The following is a 20,812-nucleotide window of genomic DNA, read 5'->3' as shown; positions in this document are numbered from 1 at the left end:
AATGTACATGTTAAGATTCTAAATATAGAAAATTGCATTTAATGTTAGAAAAAAATTTAATGTTTAAAAAGTTAAATGCACAAATTTCAATATATTATTTCTATTTTTGCTTTCTTAACATGTGTCTTTGGTGCACATGTTAACATTTTTCTATTAATAATTGTTACTTTCACACATTGATAGCTGTTGCGCAGAGTTGCTCAATATATTAAGAATATTTTCATAAAAAAGATACCCCTTATTTATTTGGTCCACCCCTTATTCCGCATGGCATGATTCAAAAAGAGAGTATCAATCAATTAATCAATAATCAGCCATATTTTCTTTCTTCGGTCTTAAAAAATCTATCTACTACCATCACTCATTGTATTAGCTCACAAAATCCAAAACCAAAAAGCAATAAGGAGCATTGCATAGTTAAGATCTTAAGCTATCTCGGGTATATATAGTTATGGAAGATCTTACATTAGCAGCAGTAAGGTCAGCTAGTGAAGCAGCTTCAAGGATTCAGGCAGCCTTCTCTTACCACTCTAGAAGGAGGTATGAAGTGTTCTTAAGTTTCAGAGGGGAAGACACACGTGCTTCATTCACTTCACATTTATATGCTTCACTTCAAAACAACGGAATCATCGTTTTTAAGGATGATGATTCACTTCAAAGGGGAGATCACATTTCAACTTCACTACTGCAAGCAATTGAAGCGTCTCAAATTGCTGTTATCGTTTTCTCAAAGAATTATGCTGATTCGCGATGGTGTTTGGATGAATTGGTGAAAATTATCAAGTGTCATAGAACCATAGGGCAGATAGTGTTGCCAGTTTTCTACGATGTTGATCCTTCCGAGCTTCGTCACCAAACTGGAGAGTTTGGAAAAGCTTTTCAAAATCTCTTGAGCAGAGCTTCTTCGATGGAGGAAGACGCGTCGCTGAAATGGAGAGATGCTCTTCGTGAGGCTGCCGGCCTTGCTGGCTTTGTAGTTCTTAATTCCAGGTAATCTAGATTTTTCCTTATTTTGTTCACATTTTTTGAAGTTGGACAGGACATTCCTAAATAGTTGGCTGAAACATTATTACAACTTTGTGGAAAATAATGTGACCTAGATATTTAATTTTGGTTTTTGATTTAAGGGTATTTTTTGTCCAAACAATAGTTAAAAGATGTCTACATATGGTGTGTGCACGGTCGTGCGCATGTGCCTATGGGTATATTATTCATCTTTTCTTTGGTTCATTTTTATAGGAACGAAATGGAGGCTATCAATCATATTGTAGAAAAAGTTACTCTTTTGCTTGACAAGACGGACTTATATGTTGCTGATAATCCAGTGGGAGTTGAATCTCGAGTGCAAGATACGATTCAACTTCTAGACATCCAACAATCAAATGATGTCCTATTACTAGGGATGTGGGGTATGGGGGGAACAGGTAAAACAACCATTGCAAAAGCCGTTTACAACAAAATTGGACGCAATTTTGGAGGTAGAAGTTTCCTTGCAAATATTAGGGAAACTTGGGAGCAAATAGCTGGAAAAGCGTCTCTACAAGAACAACTTCTGTTTGATATCTTCAAAGAAAAAACAACCAAGATACAAAGCATTGAGTCTGGGAAAATTACATTAAAGGACAGGCTCTGTCATAAAAGAGTACTTCTCGTACTTGATGATGTGAATAGTTTAGACCAGCTAAATGCTTTGTGTGGAAGTCGTGAATGGTTTGGTTCAGGGAGTAGAATAATCATCACAACTAGAGATAAACATATACTTAGAGGGAATAGAGTTGACAAAGTATGCACGATAAAAGAAATGGATGATAGTGAATCACTTGAGCTTTTTAGTTGGAATGCATTCAAGCAACGGAGTCCTACAAAAGATTTTGCTGAAATCTCCAAACAAATTGTTGAGTACTCTGGGGGATTGCCATTAGCTCTGGATGTCCTTGGTTCCTATTTGTTTAACAGGGGGGTATCAGATTGGAAGAGTGTAATGGATAAAATCAAAGTAATTCCCAATGATCAAGTACATCGGAAGTTAAAAATAAGTTATGATGGTTTAAATGACGATACCGAGAAAGAAATATTCCTTGACATAGCTTGTTTCTTTATTGGGATGGACCGAAATGATGTTATTCTCATATTAAATGGCTGTGGACTTTTTGCAGAAATCGGAATAAGTGTCCTTGTTGAGAGAAGCCTTGTAACTGTCGATGATGAGAACAAGCTTGGGATGCATGATTTGCTGCAATATATGGGTAGAGAAATCATTCGTGAAAGATCACCGAAGGAGCTTGAGGAGCGTAGCAGGTTATGGTTTCATGAAGATGTACTTGGTGTTTTATTTGAACGAACTGTAAGCACTTCATATTCATATTTATGTACCTAAAATATCCATAGCATAAGTACGCCGATAAACATATATGAGCTAGTTGTTAACATAAATATTTTTTGTTGATTAACATAAGAACTTTGAATATTAGTTTTGTTGCGAATTTTGAATTGTCGAGCTTTCTGACTTCTACCAAACTGTTGGTTCAGTCACACGAGTTTTCAACTATCTTGTTTCTTAAAGTTCTCCATGTTTTACATTTTGTTCCATTATATTTCACAGGGAACAAAAGCAGTTGAGGGACTAACTTTGAAGTTGCCAATAGATAGTTCAAAATGTTTTAGTACTAAAGCATTTAAGAAGATGAAGAGACTCAGATTACTTCAACTTGCTGGAGTACAACTTGATGGAGATTTCGAATATCTTTCAAGAAATCTAAGATGGCTGTGTTGGAATGGATTTCCTTTAACAAGCATACCTTCAAACTTTTATCAAGGAAATTTAGTTTCCATTGAATTAGAAAACAGCAATGTCAGACTTCTATGGAGAGAGACCCAAGTATTAATTTTGATTTCAGTTCTCTTGCGTTTTATGTATTTTTTCTCTTTTCGTGGTAAATACCTCAATTTATTTTCTGAAGCTTCTTCCCTAAATTTTGTATAATATTTATGTACTTGCAGAGGTTGGAGATGCTGAAAATCCTAAACCTTAGTCATTCTCATTATCTGACACAAACCCCAGACTTCTCAAATTTGCCTAATCTTGAAAAGCTGATACTCATAGATTGTCCAAGGCTGTCTGAGGTTTCGAGTACTATTGGAGATCTCAAAAAAGTTCTTCTAATAAATTTGGAAGACTGTATTAGCCTTCGTAACCTTCCAAGAAGCATTTATAAGTTGAAATCTTTAAAAACTCTAATTCTTTCAGGGTGTTTAATGATCGACAAGTTGGAAGAGGATTTGGAACAAATGGAGTCTTTAACCACTCTGATGGCAAATAACACTTCAATAACAAGAGTTCCCTTTTCAATAGTGAGGTCGAAAAGAATTGGATATATTTCTTTGTGTGGCTATGAAGGATTCTCGAATGACGTGTTTCCATCTATTATCAGGTCTTGGATGTCGCCGACAAATAATATCTCATCCCTTTTTCGGACATCTACTGTCACGTCATCTCTTGTTCCTTTAGATGTACCACATAGTAATTCCCATGAACTATCATCGATTTCCATGTACCTTCCCAGTCTTCGAAGTCTTTGGGTGGAATGCAGCTCAGAACTTCAACTTTCTCATGATGCAGCAATAATTTTGGATGCCTTATATGCCACCAATAGTAAGGAGATGGAACCAACTTCAACTACATCTCAAGCAACAAATATGGTTACTTCTACTTCACAAGTATCAAAACATTCGTCGAAGTCTCTTTTAATTCAAATTGGAATGAATGGTGAAGTCACTAATATTCTGAAAGAGATAATTTTACAGGTTTGACATACTCTCTCTGTCACCCTCTATGTATGTGTGTGTATCCTCTAATACATTTGAATTCTTTAGTGCATAAGTCTATAACAACAATACATGGAAGTGTAAAATACTTTTTTTTTACCAGAGGTGTAGAATACTTAAAATTCAAAATAATGAATTCTCACAAATTTTGCTATCAGTCATTGACAGCTTACTTGACACATCTTATTTTGCATACATATACATAATTGATACTAAATCACTAATCTATAATTGAAATGCTTGTTTTTTTATAAGCAATTTTTTTGTTAAACCTAACAGATACACAAGAATACCACTATTAGGGTCAAAAGAACATTCATAATGAAATACGTATTTAGTAACTCGTAATGATCATATCTTTGAAACGATGTCTTACTCAAAAGAACCTGAGTATTTGGATTTACAAGTAATCAATGAATATGAGTTGTAAAATCATTTGTATGAACTTTGTTTTCATGAAAAAACTGTTGCAAACTTGTAGTTAAAAATAGTGCATTTTAGAATGGTGAAATTTGTCAGTATCATTATCTTCTCTCACTATTACTTTGGCTGGTATGGAGTTTTTTAGTGGATAGTCTGTTTTATGAATCCAAGCAAATATTTCTGTATAATGTAAAAATATGATTCTTAATTACTTTATACGAAAAACTATATCTTTAATTGTTGAAAAAATTATATCTTTAAGCAAATATTTCTGTATAATGTGAATTTTACGTTTACTTTCACAGAATATGGATGTCAGCGGGACTGGTGGTTGTTTTCTCCCCGGTGATAGTTATCCAAATTGGTTAACCTTTAACTCTGAAGGTTCTTTTGTAACTTTTCAAGTCCCTTACGTGGAAGGGTGTAACTTGAAGACAATGATGTGTGTTGTCTATACTTCAACCCCAGATAACGTAACATCATGTGGCCTTAAAAACATGTTAGTGAAAAATTACACAAAGGCCACCATCCAGCTCTATAAGAGTGAGACATTAGTTTCTTTTGAAGATGAGGAGGGGCAGAGAATAGTATCAAGTATAGAACCCGGTAACAAAGTCGAGGTTGTTGTTGTTTTTGAGAATAATTTCATTGTGAAGAAGACAGTAGTTTATCTTGTATATGATGAACCAATTGGCAAATATATGGAGTTATATCATGTACCAGATTCGAATGCCATTGCTTGTAGTGATGATGAAAATGAACACTCTGCAAAGAGATTCTCTACTGAAAACAAGCCCACTGATGACTTCAACCAGAACAGAAAGAAGAAAAATCGAGTGGAATGAATCAATGAAAGATGGTAAAACAATGGCCGAGTTAAAGTCAATAATTATGGTTCCTGCTAACCTTTGTATTGGCAACAATTGCTTTCCATTTTTGGCGAAAGTTTCTAGATTTTATCCACGATAAATTTTTGTAATCCTAAAGAGAGGTGAATGATTAGAATTTGTTCTGTTACAATTCTTCCATGTGATATCTAGTTTTGGCAGGTGACTCTAATTGTATTACCAACTTCGTGAGAGAAGTATTCAATTTTGAATTTTTATTAAAATCTCTTTGTCGAGGTGAAAAAGTTAGAGAAAATGAGGTTGATAGTTGTATCTTAGCAGAATGGTAGGATGTAAGAAACTTTGACTTGTGCAGTTTACATTTATTTTTAACCAACTCGTATCCAGGGGGAGGTGGTTGAGTGGTTGGATTTCTTAATTTTTGGTTAGCTTGATTGAATTCTGCATGGTCCAAGGGTGAAGTAGCAATAGATATTCGATCAAAAACTTGTGTATTGAAGATAACATTGTTTCCATCGAATCAGATTTTTCTTAGGGTGGTGCAGAAACTTTGGCTTGCGTGTGTAACATGTAAGCCACTCTAGCTTCCAAGTATTCAGATAAGTACTGTTTGGGTCATGAACACCCAATTTGGAAGTGAACCAGGCTAATTAAGTCATGTGGTAGTGCATAAATAGGCTAATAACCTAAACTCTTAAGCTAGCTTTTGTGGTTGAGTATAGGCCTCCGAAATTCTAATATTGGGCAACTGGAGAAGGATGCCAAATATGCTTTGTTATATCATGTACAATTGATTATCATTTCTTATATTTGCTTAGCCCTCTTTCACTCTATGTTTCTGCGCAAATGTTTTGATGAAATAATGTTGTTCAAACCTTGTGCATGAAGAATGCATTGCAAAAATGAGGCTGTCATTTGTTGTATATATTTTCATATGAAGTGAGGTTGGAGATTTTACATGAGCTCTCATGGGAGACAATCTGTGATTTTCACTCTGATTTTTACTTTAAAAAACGTAGTTAGAATTGAGAGTGGAAAAGTAAGGCAGAAGTACAACAATTATGTCAGCTCCTAGCATGATTGGCATTTTGCAAATTGTTCGGTGTGAAGTTTGAAATTCAATGTAGCATTACAGTGCCATCAAAAAATTCTTCAAAGCATTATTAGTTTTTCTTGATGGAAAAACTGAATCTTTTATGGTGCAAATATAATGTAGAATCATATGATTTTAGCTTTGATTCATTTTCAATTAAACTAATTTAGTAGAATATGGGGCATTGTTGATATGTGATTGTGATGTTCTCTTAGCCTTTTTGCTTGATGTTGCATCTGTGACTTATATTGAGAATTGAACAATTCATTTTTCATGTTCTAGTTTACACGAGTGATGGATGTTCTATACTGAATGAGATTGTTTGTGTTGACAAGTTCTGTTATTTCTTATGGCAGACATAGTGTATCTTTTACCATCATCTGCAATCTTGTTACAGTGACAGATGAAAAGCCTGCAATCCGTTCGAAGATGTAACATTACATCCTACTTTGTTTAGAAAACATACTCTCTTTTCTTTGCAGCTTGATCAATCTGTATACACTCTCTTCACTGTTAAAAGTTAAAGAAGAATGGAAGAATCACAAAAAGAGAAATGGTGATCAAATTCTCCTTATGTAAGTTACTCGTTCAACTTGTTCAGATACATTAGGGGGAACTTGCTTATATATCAATAACTTACGTCGTAATACAAAATTTTCTTTTTCTCTATGATTTTAGGGGATGTATGGTACAGATTAAAATATATGGATTAAAATATAAATCTTCGGATTTAAATGTATGGTACAGATTAAAATATCACATGGTACTTGTTCTCTTGTTCAACGCGCCTCCTTCTTTTCCTCACTAGTCACTACCTCCTTCACATTCCTTTGTTCTCTCTCCCAAACGCGATATTGCCTTCTTCTTGTTCCATTGTCAGTGGCTTTTGAGAAGACTGCATATGTTGGATAGGCACGCGGTAGAGGTAATTAACAGGTCACATGATGTTTAAGTGGATATTTTAATCTGTACTATTCATTTAAAATATAAAAGTTTGTATTAAGTGGATATACACAGTCACACACCAATAATACCATGGGATAAGCAAATTTATAAATGTAAATGGAAGGAACACTAACATTGATGGTGATTTTCTCAAAGTTTTCTCATTGCAGTCGTCAGCCAACATTATTAAAAGACGATACCAATCCAGAATACTATATTCAATTATGTATGAATTTTGTCATTATGGAAACAAACAAACTACAAAGTGACAAGGAAGTAACATGTTACGTTGACTGCACAGCTCACTATGCTTTTAAATTGAGGTTGCAGATGCGGTATCGGCTGCGGTGATTGCAGTTGCTGTAACGAGCATAAAAAGAGAAAATAATTTTGAAATTTCACAAACTATGTTAAGGGGCACCATCATGACACTATGCTATTTATCCACCATAGCAGAGTCACAATTTGTTGCGTAAATAATGATTGAAAATTGAAATTTGGGTTCATAAATTTTAATTTCTTGTGGAAATATTTGAACGAACATGATCGAAATCATCTGATGTGGTTCCCAATGTGATATGCAGCCATACACATAAGCAATATTACGGCCGCAATTGCAGATGTTAACTGCAATTTAAAACCATGCTGCTCACCACATAGAAAAAATGCACATACTAGAGCAACCACTGTTATCAATCCCTGCTCCATTCTGTTTCTCTTTCTTTCTGTTCCACACGCCTTCATTTCACTTCACTGTCGTTCTTTTTTTATTCTCTTTCAATTCATCTAATCTCATCACATCCATCCAATATGTCTTCTTTCATTAACTTCCCCGAATCAGCACAATCATTTTGGAATGATCACACATCTATGAAGAAGAATCCTTCAGAAGAATTAAGGATCAATGAAGTGTTCCTAAGTTTCAGAGGCAAAGACACTCGTGCTTCCTTCACTTCACATCTCCATGCTTCTCTTCAAAACGCTGGAATCAAAGTTTATATCGATGATCGAGCACTTCCAAAGGGAGATTACATTCCAGAATCTCTAAAGAAAACAATTAAGGAGTCTCGAATTTCTGTCATTGCTTTCTCAAAGAACTATGCGGAATCAAGTTGGTGTATGGATGAGTTGCTGCAAATCATGGAGTGTCACAAAACCATAGGCCAGGTGGTTTTACCAGTGTTCTACAATGTAGATCCATCAGAAATACGTCATCAAACTGGCGAGTTTAGAAAAGTATTTCAAAATCATTTGACTAAGATTTCAGAGAGGGAACACAAGCGCCTATTAGTGGAAAAGAGTTACAAATTGTGGTTTCGCCAGCATTTGGAGGGCATGTGGAGACCGGCGCTTCGTACTGTGGCTTCCCATGCTGGATTTGTAGTCCTAAATTCCAAGTAATTTCTTTCAACATTTACTTTTTAATTGCAACCTTTTGTTAACAGTCCCATTCTGATCACATTCACATAGTCATTTCTTACTCAAATTTTCCTTACTTTTGACATATGCATATGTACACTTTTTGTAGGAACGAAAATGAGGCTATCAAAGATATTGTTGAAAATATTATACGATTGCTTGACAAAACAGACTTATTTATTGCTAATAATCCAGTGGGGGTTGAATCTCGAGTGCGAGATATGATTCAATTGCTAGACATGCAACAATCAAATGATGTTGTACTACTAGGGATGTGGGGTATGGGAGGTATTGGTAAAACTACTTTAGCCAAAGCCATTTACAACAAAATTGGCCGCAATTTTGAAGGTAGAAGCTTCCTTGCAAATATTAGGGAAGTTTGGCAGCAAAACACTGGACAAGTGAATTTACAAGAACAAATAATATTTGATATATGTAAAGAAACAATGACCAAGATACAAAGCACCGAGTCCGGAAATATTATATTAAGGGATAGATTATGTCATAAACGAGTACTTCTAGTGCTTGATGATGTGAATACATTGGATCAACTCAAGGCTTTGTGTGGAAGTCGTAAATGGTTTGGTTCTGGGAGTAGAATAATGATTACAACCAGAGATATGCATATACTTAGAGGGAATAGGGTTGATCATGTATACACAATGAAAAAAATGGATGAAAATGAATCAATTGAGCTTTTTAGTTGGCACGCATTCAAGCACTCAAGTCCTAGAGAAGATTTTGCTGGAATTTCTAGAAATGTAGTTGAGTATTCTGGGGGATTGCTGCTTGCACTAGAAGTCCTTGGATCATATTTATTTGACAGGGAGATAACCGAGTGGAAATGTGTATTGGAAAAACTCAAAAGAATTCCAAATGATCAAGTACATAAGAAGTTAAAAATAAGCTATGATGGTTTAAATGATGATACTGAGAAAGAAATATTCCTTGACATAGCTTGTTTCTTCATTGGGATGAACCGCTATGGTGTTATACATATCCTAAATGGCTGTGAATTTTATCCTGAAATTGGAATAAGTGTCCTTGTTGAGCGAAGCCTTGTAACTGTGGATGAATGCAATAGGCTTAGAATGCATGATTTGTTGCGAGATATGGGAAGAGAAATCATTCGTGAGAAATCACCAAAGGATCCTGAAGAGCGTAGCAGATTGTGGTTTAATAAGGATGTGCTTGGCGTATTATCAGAACAAACAGTAAGTACTTCATATACATTTCGCTAGATTTATAATAACTAAAGCTTAGCCAAGTATAACAATCAAGCACTTCCTTTTTCAAATTGTTTATTGTGATTATATGTCCCTCATGCTCAAGTATAACAATCTAAGGACTAAATCTAAGGACATTAATATATTGTTCAAAAATAAAAATTTGACCCTATTATCACTTTTACAGAATATGGATGACAATGGTTGTTTGCTTCCTGGAGATAGTTATCCAAATTGGTTAACCTTCAATTGTGAAGATTCTTCTGTAACTTTTGAAGTCCCTCAAGTGGAAGGGTGTATGTTGATGGAAATAATGATATGCATTATCTTCTTCAACCCCGGATAACATAGCATCAGACGGCCTTACAAACTTGTTGGTGAAAAATTACACAAAGACCACCATTCAGCTCTATAAAAGTGAGGCATTAGTTGCCTTTAAAGATGAGGAGGGGCAGAGAGTAGTTTCAAGTATAGAACCTGGTAACAAAGTGGAGGTTGTTGTTGTTTTTGAGAACGGTTTCATTGTGAAGAAGACAGCTGTATATCTCATATATGATGATGAACCAATTGCTGAAATAGTGGAGGAGTGTCCTGCACAAGATAAGAATGCTGTTGTTGATAGCATTCTTGTAAAAGAGGCCTCTCCTCAATTGGCGCTTGTATATGACTTAGCACATAGAAAAAGGAAGACAGTAAAAGAATGGTTGGGTAAGTATCGGTGCTGCTAGTTGTCTAGTTGTTGGATTGATCAAATAAAGTTTCGAACTGTGGATTGCAGGTTTTATGCACAAAGTGTTAGCTACTAATGTTCTGGTTTCTGAAGAATGGGGTTCTTGGAAAAGACAAGTTGTCCTTGTGGTTGATTCTGAAGCTACGATCTTAATTCTTAAAGGGTAACTGGGACATTATTGATTCTGAAGCTATGTTGTTTAATGTCATTATTGGACCTGTTACTTATTGTGTGCCTTCGATTCATTTTTCATCTGTTTAGGCTTTACAAGTTCCATTGTGAGGGGTCATGTTTATTTATGGAGTTTCCTTTTCATTTGTATCATATCATACAATTGTTTGTATATGGATTTATTTTATCATTTTCATATTACTTTTTATCATTTGTTTGTTTTGAAGTGCAGATACTAATTTATGCACCAAACAAATTCTTAAATTAAAAAAAATTCAGCCGCCGTCTCATATGTTCCATTCATGCCTTTAATTAGTTATATAAACTTTGTCCTTACATTACAACTAACAAATTGTTTTTTTGTCCTTACAGAAACAATGATTAAAATTCAAACAAGACATGAAGTTACGAGGAAGGTAACATGCTAAGTTGACCGCAATGCTCACCACAAACAGAAACTGCATACCAGATCAAGCAACACGGCTGCTCTCATTTATTATATGTCTTTTGTATGACTTCTTTAATTATTTTAAATTGCTAATGAATTCTAAATAATAAAGAACTAATACAATTAATATAATTTGTTTGCTTTTAAAAAAAAAATAAAAATTAATGCAAACTAAGTTTGATCCAATGGGGAGGGGTTTGAGTAGTATGCACGAGGTCCTGAATTCAATCCTCTGCTCCATTGTAAACCAAAAAAAAAATAAAAATATATAATAATTTGAATAAAATATTCCAACATGCATTATTTGTATGGCTTGACTAAGTCTACATGACTTGGTTGCATTCTGACTCTTACAGGAAGGGATACAGAAATTCCTTGATGTAAGTAATTATAAAGTTGGCAACAACTGCTACTCCCTATCCAAATTTTCATTTTTCTCCAATTGATCTAAGGTTTGGTTTAAAAGACTGTTAGAAAGGTTTTACACTCACCAATTTTGTCTTATCTGTTTTATTCCTCTGCACTTGCAGTTGCACGGCCAAGTCTGCCATTCCATCATTCAACAATTCTGCCACATCTCATCCATGTGTAAGTCTTCCTCATCGAAATTGCAACCGATACAAAAAAGTGAATAAATTATTTTATAGATTTAGTTCATAAATATTTTATACACTGACAATCAATCTTAACAGTTAGATTGTAAAAAATGTTTGATTTTAATTATAATAACACATTGACTGTAATTCACCAATACGGTATATCTTTTTACACTGACCGAACCAAATATCAAAATTAAACTCTAATTGTTTAATTATATTACATTTACATGAATTTTGTTGTTAAGCCACACATTACTATATTTTTTTTGTAGCTTTTTCTCATCAGCGGGATATATTAAAGATCCATGAAGTGTTCTTAAGTTTTAGAGGAGAAGACACTCGTGTATCCTTCACTTCACATCTGTATGCTTCACTTCAAAATGCCGGAATTAAAATTTTTAGGGACGATAACTCGCTTCGAAGGGGAGATCACATTTCAAAATCACTACTGCGAGCAATTGAAGAGTCTCAAATTGCTCTTGTTGTTTTCTCAAAGAATTATGCGAATTCACAATGGTGTCTGCAAGAGTTAGAGAAAATAATGGAGTGTAACAAAACCATAGGGCAAGTGGTTCTTCCGGTGTTCTACGGTGTAGATCCCTCTGAAGTACGTTATCAAACTGGTGAGTTTGGAAAAGGATTTCAAAATCTTTTGAACAGAAATATTTCAAAGGAGAAAGAAAAGTCGCTTTCCGAGGTGGAAGCCACCAAGTCGATGAAATTGAAGCCAAGGTGGGAAAATGCACTCCTAGAGGCATCTGGCCTTGCCGGATTTGTTGTCCTAAATTCTAGGTAATTTGAGTTGTTTCATTCTTTCTTTCTTTTTTTTGAAGAGACTTGTTTCATTCTTTCTTGATAAGGGTAATACTAATATCTGCTGCACATGTTAAAGTAGGAATCTTGCATTAAAATAGTATAACAAATTTAGTTTTTAATAAATTAAATGCACAAGTTTTAATAAATTATTTTTACATTTAGCTCCTTAAGCATGCATGTTAGCATTTTTCTCATAAATCATACCATTTTTACCTTAAGTAATTTTCTATTGAAGTGCACACTTTATTATTGCCTCTATCTTTAAATATAAATCACTTTAATAAAATTTGCAATCCCAAATCAACTTAAAAAATGTGTTTGTGCATGTTCATATTTTGTAGGAATGAAATGGAGGCAATCAAAGATATCGTTAGAAATGTTACACGTTTGCTTGACAAGACAGATTTGTTCATTGTTGACAATCCAGTGGGAGTCGAATCTCGAGTACGAGATATGATCCAACGGTTAAACATCAAACAATCAAATGGTATTTTATTATTAGGAATGTGGGGCATGGGAGGAGTAGGTAAAACTACCATTGCAAAAGCTGTTTACAATAAAATTGGCCGCAATTTTGAAGAAGGGACCTTCCTTGCAAATATTAGGGAAGTTTGGGAGCAAACATCTGGGCAAGTTTATTTACAAGAACAACTTCTCTTTGATATCTGCAAAGAAACAAAAACTAAGATACAGAGCATTGAGTCAGGAAAAAGTTTATTAAAGGATAGACTCTTCCATAAAAGAGTACTTATTGTACTAGATGATGTGAGTACAATTGACCAACTAAATGCTTTATGTGGAAGTCATAAATTTCTTGGTTCGGGGAGTAGAATAATCATCACAACTAGAGATATGCACATACTTAGAGGGAATAGAGTTGACCAAGTGTACAAAATGAAAGAAATGGATAAAAGTGACTCAATTGAACTTTTTAGTTGGCATGCATTCAAGAAATCAAGTCCTAAAGAAGATTTTCTTGAAATTTCTCGAAATGTAGTTGAGTATTCTGGGGGATTGCCTCTAGCTCTTGAAGTCCTTGGATCATATTTGTTTGATAGGGAAATAGCAGAGTGGAAATGTGTATTGGAGAAACTCAAAAGAATTCCTAATAATGAAGTACAAAAAAAGTTAAAAATAAGCTATGATGGTTTAAATGACGACACCTTGAAAGAAATATTCCTTGACATTGCTTGTTTCTTTATTGGGATGGATCGAAATGATGCTATACATATCTTAAATGGTTGTGAGCTTTTTGCAGAAATTGGAGTAAATGTCCTTGTTGAGCGAAGCCTGGTAACTATTGATGATAGGAACAAAGTTAGAATGCATGATTTGTTGCGTGATATGGGAAGAGAAATCATTCGCAAGAAATCACCAAAGGAGCCTGAGGAGCGTAGTAGGTTGTGGTTTGATAAAGATGTGCTTGATGTATTATCAGAGGAGACTGTAAGAATTCATATACTTTATTTTTATCTTGACTTAAAGTATCTAAATATATTAAGGAAGTAAAACATATTTCGTTGTAATATTCATATTTGTTGTTGATTATCACAAGAACTTTAAATGTTAGTTTGGTTGCAACCTGTAAAATTGTTTAGTTGGTTGTAAATCATTATGTTCTTCTTGGCTTTTGGTAACAAATAATCGGTTACATCTTGTTGTTTTTACATGCACAGGGAACAAAAACTGTTGAGGGATTGACTTTGAAGTTGGCAAGAGAAAATGCAAAATGCTTTAGTACTAAAGCATTCAGGAAGATGAAAAGACTCAGATTGCTTCAACTTGGTGGTATACAACTTGACGGAGATTTTCAATATCTTTCAAAAAATCTGAGATGGCTTTCTTGGAATGAATTTCCTTTAAAATGTATTCCTTCAAGCTTTTATCAAGGAAATTTAGTTTCCATTGAGTTAGAAAACAGCAATATCAAATTTCTTTGGAAAGAGACTCAGGTATTGATTTTCATTTCAGTTTTTCGCAGTTCTATGGTCATTTAGACATAGTTTTCATCTTTGGACTATCTGTTAAAACTTGCAAGTTCCTTAATAGAAAGTTTCCCAAATATTCAAGTTGTGAATCACATTATTTTCTACATAGAAACATTAATTCTAATAAAATTTAATATTACAAAATTTTCGAAATACTTAAGTAATTAAGGTATGAGTTCAAAATTTTCGATAATGTCTTGTCAAATCATTAAAAGTCGTCAAATGGTTGTGATAATGAAACTTCAAAAATGAGTTAGCAATAGATAGATCGCATAAAGGCTTTTACACTAAGCATGAACAAAATTAAATTTTAGATTGTATAATAAAATATCGAGTCTTATTTATATTTAGCCTGTACCATCATGGAAAATCTTTTGGTGTTAATCATCCGGTTTTGAAGGCTTTGATAATTATGAGACATTATATACAGAAAACCAGAAATGTAGCCATGTTTCAGATAAATTTGAAAAAGTAATACCAAAAAGTCTTTGCATTTTAATTCCCATTCTTAAGCTTTGTGATATTCCATGTATTTTTTAAGCTTATTCACCACGTTTTGTATATAACACTTGTGTTTGCAGAAGTTGGAGAAACTGAAAATCCTCAATCTTAGTCATTCTCGTTATCTGACGCAGTCTCCAGATTTTTCAAACTTACCTAATCTTGAACAACTAGTACTCAGTGATTGTCCAAGGTTGTCAGAGGTTTCAAATAGTATTGGACTTCTCAATAAAGTTCTGCTGATAAATTTGGAAGATTGCATTAGTCTTCAAAGCCTTCCAAGAAGTATATATAAGTTGAAATCTCTAAAAACTCTCATTCTTTCTGGTTGTTTAAAGATTGACAAATTGGAAGAGGACTTGGAACAGATGGAATCTTTGACCACTCTGCTTGCAAACAATACATCAATTAAAAGAGTGCCTTTTTCATTAGTAAGGTCAAAAAGCATTGGATATATTTCTTTGTGTGGATATGAAGGATTTTCATGTGATGTGTTTCCATCTATCATTATGTCTTGGATGTCACCAACAAATAATCTACATTCCCCGTTTCAAACACTGACTTCCGTGTCATCTCTTGTGTCTTTAGATGTCCCCCAAAAAATTTCACACGAACTATCATCTTTTTCTAAACACCTTCCAAGGCTCCGAAGTCTTTGGGTGGATTGCAACTCCGAAGATCAACTTTCTCTCGATGCAAAAATAATATTGGATGCTTTATTTGCTACGGTTTCTAAGGATTTGGAATCAACTGTAGCTAAGTCACAGGTATCAAATATGGTTACTTCTACATTAATTCAATGTTGCAGTCAAGTGCATGTTTCAGGATCAAACCATTCCTTGGAGTTTCTTTTGATTCAAATGGGAATGAATTGCCAAGTCACGAATGTTCTCAAAAGAGAAAATTTTACAGGTTTGACGGACTCTTTCTCTGTGTCTCCCCGCTTTTTATGTACATTTGAATTCTTTAGTGTAGTATATTTCTATAACAGTACATGTATTTCTATACATAGAACTATTTGCCAAAGGTGTGTAAAATACTTAAAATTAAAATATTGTCGAAATTCTGACAAATTTTACAATCTGTCAATGACAGCTTACATGATACGTGTAAGCGTGTGGAAGATTGATCGTCTATACATTTTTTCAAGATATACACTTTAACATAATTGATAACAAATGCACAAGAAAAATGCAATTGTCAATTAAATTTTGAACTTATCTTTACTTTTACAGGACATGGATGTCAATGGGAGTGGTGGTTGTTTCCTCCCCGGCGATAGTTATCCAAATTGGTTAACTTTTAGTTCTGAAGGTTCTTCTGTAACTTTTGAAGTCCCTCTAGTGAAAGGGCGTAACTTGAAGACAATGATGTGTATTGTCTATACTTCAACCCCTGATAACATAACCTCAGATTGCCTTAAAAACGTGTTGGTGAAAAATTACGCGAAGGCCACCATTCAGCTTTATAAGAGAGAGGCATTATTCTCTTTTGAAGATGAGGAGTGGAAGAGGTTAGTATCAAGTATAGAACCCGGTAACAGAGTTGAGGTCATTTTTGTTTTCGAGAATGATTTCATTGTGGAGAAGACAGCAGTTTATCTGGTATATGATAAGCCGATTGGCGAGGAATTGGAGGAGCTATATCATGTACCAGATCTGAATGTCATTGCTTGCAGCGACGGTGAAAATGAATGCACTGCCAAGAGGATCTCTACTCACGAGGAGCCTACTGATGATTTCAATGAGAACAGAAAGAAGAAAAATGAAGTGGAACGAAAGATGGTAAAACAATGGTTCAGTAAAAATCAATTCTTATGGTGTCTGCAAGGCTTTGTATTGGCAACAATTGTTTTCCATTTGTGGCTGAAGTTTCTGGATTAGAGAGGTGAATGATCATAATTTATTCTGTTATAATTTTTTTATGTCATATCTAATTTGTAGTGACTCTAATTGTTGTACCAAGTTTAAGAGAAGTACTCTATTTTGAATTTTTATTGCAATAGTTTGTGTTTGGACTCTCAGGTGAAAAAGTTAAAAGTTGATAATCCTTACCATATAGTACATTTGATTTTGCTTTATCCTTATAGTAGATTTGATTTTTATCCTTGTGCGGAAACTCCAAACCGGAGAACGATCATTCAACCGGTAATCATATTCCACCGTAATATATTTTCCAACATGTAGATCTTCAACCCAACATCAACAATCTACACCTTGATTGAAAATAATACATAAGTTTTGTATTCCGCTTTCGTTGTCTATACCGACAAATCATATTCCATCATAAAGAGTACACTTCACTTGGATTTGAATTATTCCAAGAATTTTTTTCACATCGAAACCTTGCTCCCATGTTGACTTTCAGAAATTTCTTCAGCCATCGACACATCTCACCACACACCTTGCATCAATAAACATCGATCCCCTATGTTGTTCTGAATCTGCTAGCAATAACTTGTCCTTTTGCATGGTATAGCGGAAATACCACAAGGACATGCACAATTTATCTTCTAGATAAGATCATCATCATCTCCCAAAACAAGGAAGATGTTGCTAGTACTTGCCTCAAAGTCTTCAAATACTGCTCCACCTGGACAATTTCGACTCTTTACATGCCCAATTTATTGTACTCGATGATGTGAGTACATTAGACCAACTAAATATTTTGTGTGGAAGCCGTGAATGGTTTGGTTCAGGGAGTATAATAATCATCACAACCAGAGATCTGCATTTGCTTAGAGGGAGAGTTGACAAAATATACGAAATGACAATAATGAATGAACATGAATCACTTGAACTTTTTAGTTGGAATGCATTCAAGCAAGCGAGTCCTAAAGGAGATTTTGTTAGAATTTCCAAAGATGTTGTTGAATATTCTAAGGGATTGCCGCTAGCTCTCGAAGTCCTTGGGTCTTATTTGTTTAATAGGACGGAATCACAGTGGGAACTTGTCTTGGAGAAACTCAGAAGAATTCCCAATGTTAAAGTGCAGAACAAGTTAAGAATAAGTTATGATGGTTTAGATGATGATGATCAACAAGAAATATTCCTTGACATAGCTTGTTTTCTTATTGGGATGGACCGAGATGATGTTATACTTATATTAAATGACTGTGGACTTTCTGCAGAAATTGGAATAAGTGTCCTTGTTGAGCGAAGCCTCGTGATTATAGATTATAGGAATAGGCTTGGAATGCATGATTTGTTGCGAGATATGGGAAGAGAAATCATTCGTGAAGAATCACCAAGGAGGCCTGAGGAACGTAGCAGATTGTGGTTTCATGAGGATGTGATTGACGTATTATCAAAACAAAATGTAAGAATTTCATATACTCGTTTTTTAAAATCATGGCAAGTTTCATATCCGCGTTGATGCTTTAATTTGTGCATGTTTCACAGGGGAAAGGAAATGTTACGGGACTGGCTTTGAAGTTGCCTAGAGGTAATGCAAAATGTTTTAGGACTAAAGCATTTGAAAATATGGAGAGACTTAGATTGCTTCAACTTGACGAGGTAAAACTTGATGGAGATTTTGAATATGTTTCTAGAGATCTGAGATGGCTGTCATGGAATCGGTTAAGCCACTTACCTACAAACTTCTATCGAGAAAATTTAGTTTCCCTCGAGTTAGAGCACTGTAATTTCGAACTTGTGTGGAAGAAGACCCTGGTATTACTTTCGATTATAGTTTTTCGCACTTCATGAGTTATTTATCACTTCTCACGATCTCACACAAAGCCGTTTCCCTAATTACCTCAAAATATTTATGTTTTTGCAGAGGATGGAGAAGCTGAAAATTCTCAATCTTAGTCATTCTCACCGTCTAACACAAAGCCCTGACTTTTCGAACATGCCTAATCTTGAAAAGCTAGTACTCAAAGATTGTCGAAAGTTGTCTGAGGTTTCTCCTAGCATTGGACATCTCAAAAAAATTCTTCTGATAAATTTGGAAGACTGTATTAGCCTATGTAGCCTCCCAAGAAGCATCTATAAGTTGAAATCTTTGAAAACTCTCATTCTTTCTGGTTGTTTAAAGATTGACAAGTTAGAAGAGGACTTAGAACAGATGGAATCTTTAACCGCTCTGATCGCAAATAACACTGCAATAACAAGAGTTCCTTTTTCAGTGGTAAACTTAAAAAGAATTGGATATATTTCTTTCTGCAGATGTGAGGGATTTTCAAGTGATTGGTTTCCATCTATCATTTCGTCTTGGATGTCACTAGAAAAAAATCTCTCATCCAATCTATCCTTTCAAACATCTGCTACCATGTCATCTCTTGTTTCTGTAGATATACCAAGTAGTAGTTCCCATGAACTATCTTCTTTTTCTAACCACGATCAAAGGCTTCGAAGTCTTTGGGTGGATTGCAACTCTGAAGATCAACTTTCTCTAGATGCAAAACTAATTTTGGATGCTTTATATGCTACAAATTCTAAGGAATTGGAATCAACTGCAACTACATCACAAGTGTCAAATACTATTGTTTCTACCTTTATTCATTGTTGCAGTCAAGTGCACGTTTCAGGATCAAAACATTCCTTTAAGTCGTGGTTAATTCGAATGGGAATGAATTGCCAGGTCGCCAATATTCTGAAAGAGATAATTTTACAGGTTTGACATACTCTCGATTTTTAGTTAATATGACATTTTAAAGTGGACTGATAATCTGTTTTATCAATCGAAGCAAATATTGTACCTTCAAAAAATTAACAACTAAATTATGATTAATAACCTTATGAAAAAATTTGTATCTTTAATTGTTATAAGGTGGTATTAATATACTTATCAAATTAATTTTGAGTCTATCTTTACTTTCACAGAATATGGATGTCAATGGGAATGGTGGTTGTTTTCTACCAGGTGATAGTTATCCATATTGGTTAATCTTTTATTCTAGATGTTCTTCTGTAACTTTTGAAGTCCCTCAAGTGGAAGGGCGTAACTTGAAGACACTGATGTGCATTGTTTATACTTCAACCCCGGATAACATAACCTCAGATGGCCTTAAAAACGTGTTGGTGAAAAATTACACAAAGGCCACCATTCAGGTTTATAAGAGAGAGGCATTAAGCTCCTTTGAAGATGAGGAGTGGAAGAGGGTAGTATCAAGTATAGAACCCGGTAGCAGTGTCGAGGTCATTTTTGTTTTCGAGAATGATTTCATTGTGGAGAAGACAGCAGTTTATCTGGTATATGATGCACATGATTTGAATGTTGCTTGTAGAGGTGATGAAAATGAACGCTCTGTGAAGAGATTCTCTACTGAAGATGAGGCCACCGATGACTTCAATCAGAACAGAAAGAAGAAAAACCGAGTGGAATGAATCAATGAAAGTTAGATTTAATCCCGCAAAAATCAATTATTATGGTGCATCCAAATCTTTGTCATGGCAACAATTGTTTTCTATTTTTGGCTCAAGTTTCTAGATTTAATCCATTGTGAATTTTTGTATTCCAAAGAGAGGTGAGAGTTTGGTCTGTTACAATTTTTCCCTGTCATGTACCATTTAAATGTCATTTTAATAGTTCACAAGCCCTAGCTCAACTCGCAAGAAATGCCGAAATTGTTAACGGTTCCTCCACTTGTGTGTGTGAATTTATAACGGTTTTGCCATTTTGTCTATATACAAAAAAAAAAACATTTTAATAAAATAGACTCAATACCTATATCATTTAATTGTTTAGCAAACTTCTGGTCCTGAATGATAGGATATATGGCTGCCAAGAAGAAACTCTGATTTGAACAATGAACATCTACAGCAACCTGCATAACT

At 34.5% G+C, this 20,812-nt stretch overlaps 2 pseudogenes; both read left to right on the top strand.

Moving 5' to 3' along the window:
- Window positions 1–233: 233 nt before the first annotated feature.
- Window positions 234–11,189, top strand: LOC123910005 (annotated as a pseudogene).
- A 347-nt stretch (window positions 11,190–11,536) lies between these two features.
- LOC123906983 lies at window positions 11,537–20,620 on the top strand (annotated as a pseudogene).
- Window positions 20,621–20,812: the final 192 nt, after the last annotated feature.

Source organism: Trifolium pratense, linkage group LG2 (assembly GCF_020283565.1).
Source record: "Trifolium pratense cultivar HEN17-A07 linkage group LG2, ARS_RC_1.1, whole genome shotgun sequence".
In the NCBI taxonomy this organism is placed as follows: Eukaryota; Viridiplantae; Streptophyta; class Magnoliopsida; order Fabales; family Fabaceae; genus Trifolium; species Trifolium pratense.
Note: the sequence above shows the minus strand (reverse complement) of the source record. Positions and strands in the feature narration are given on the sequence as shown.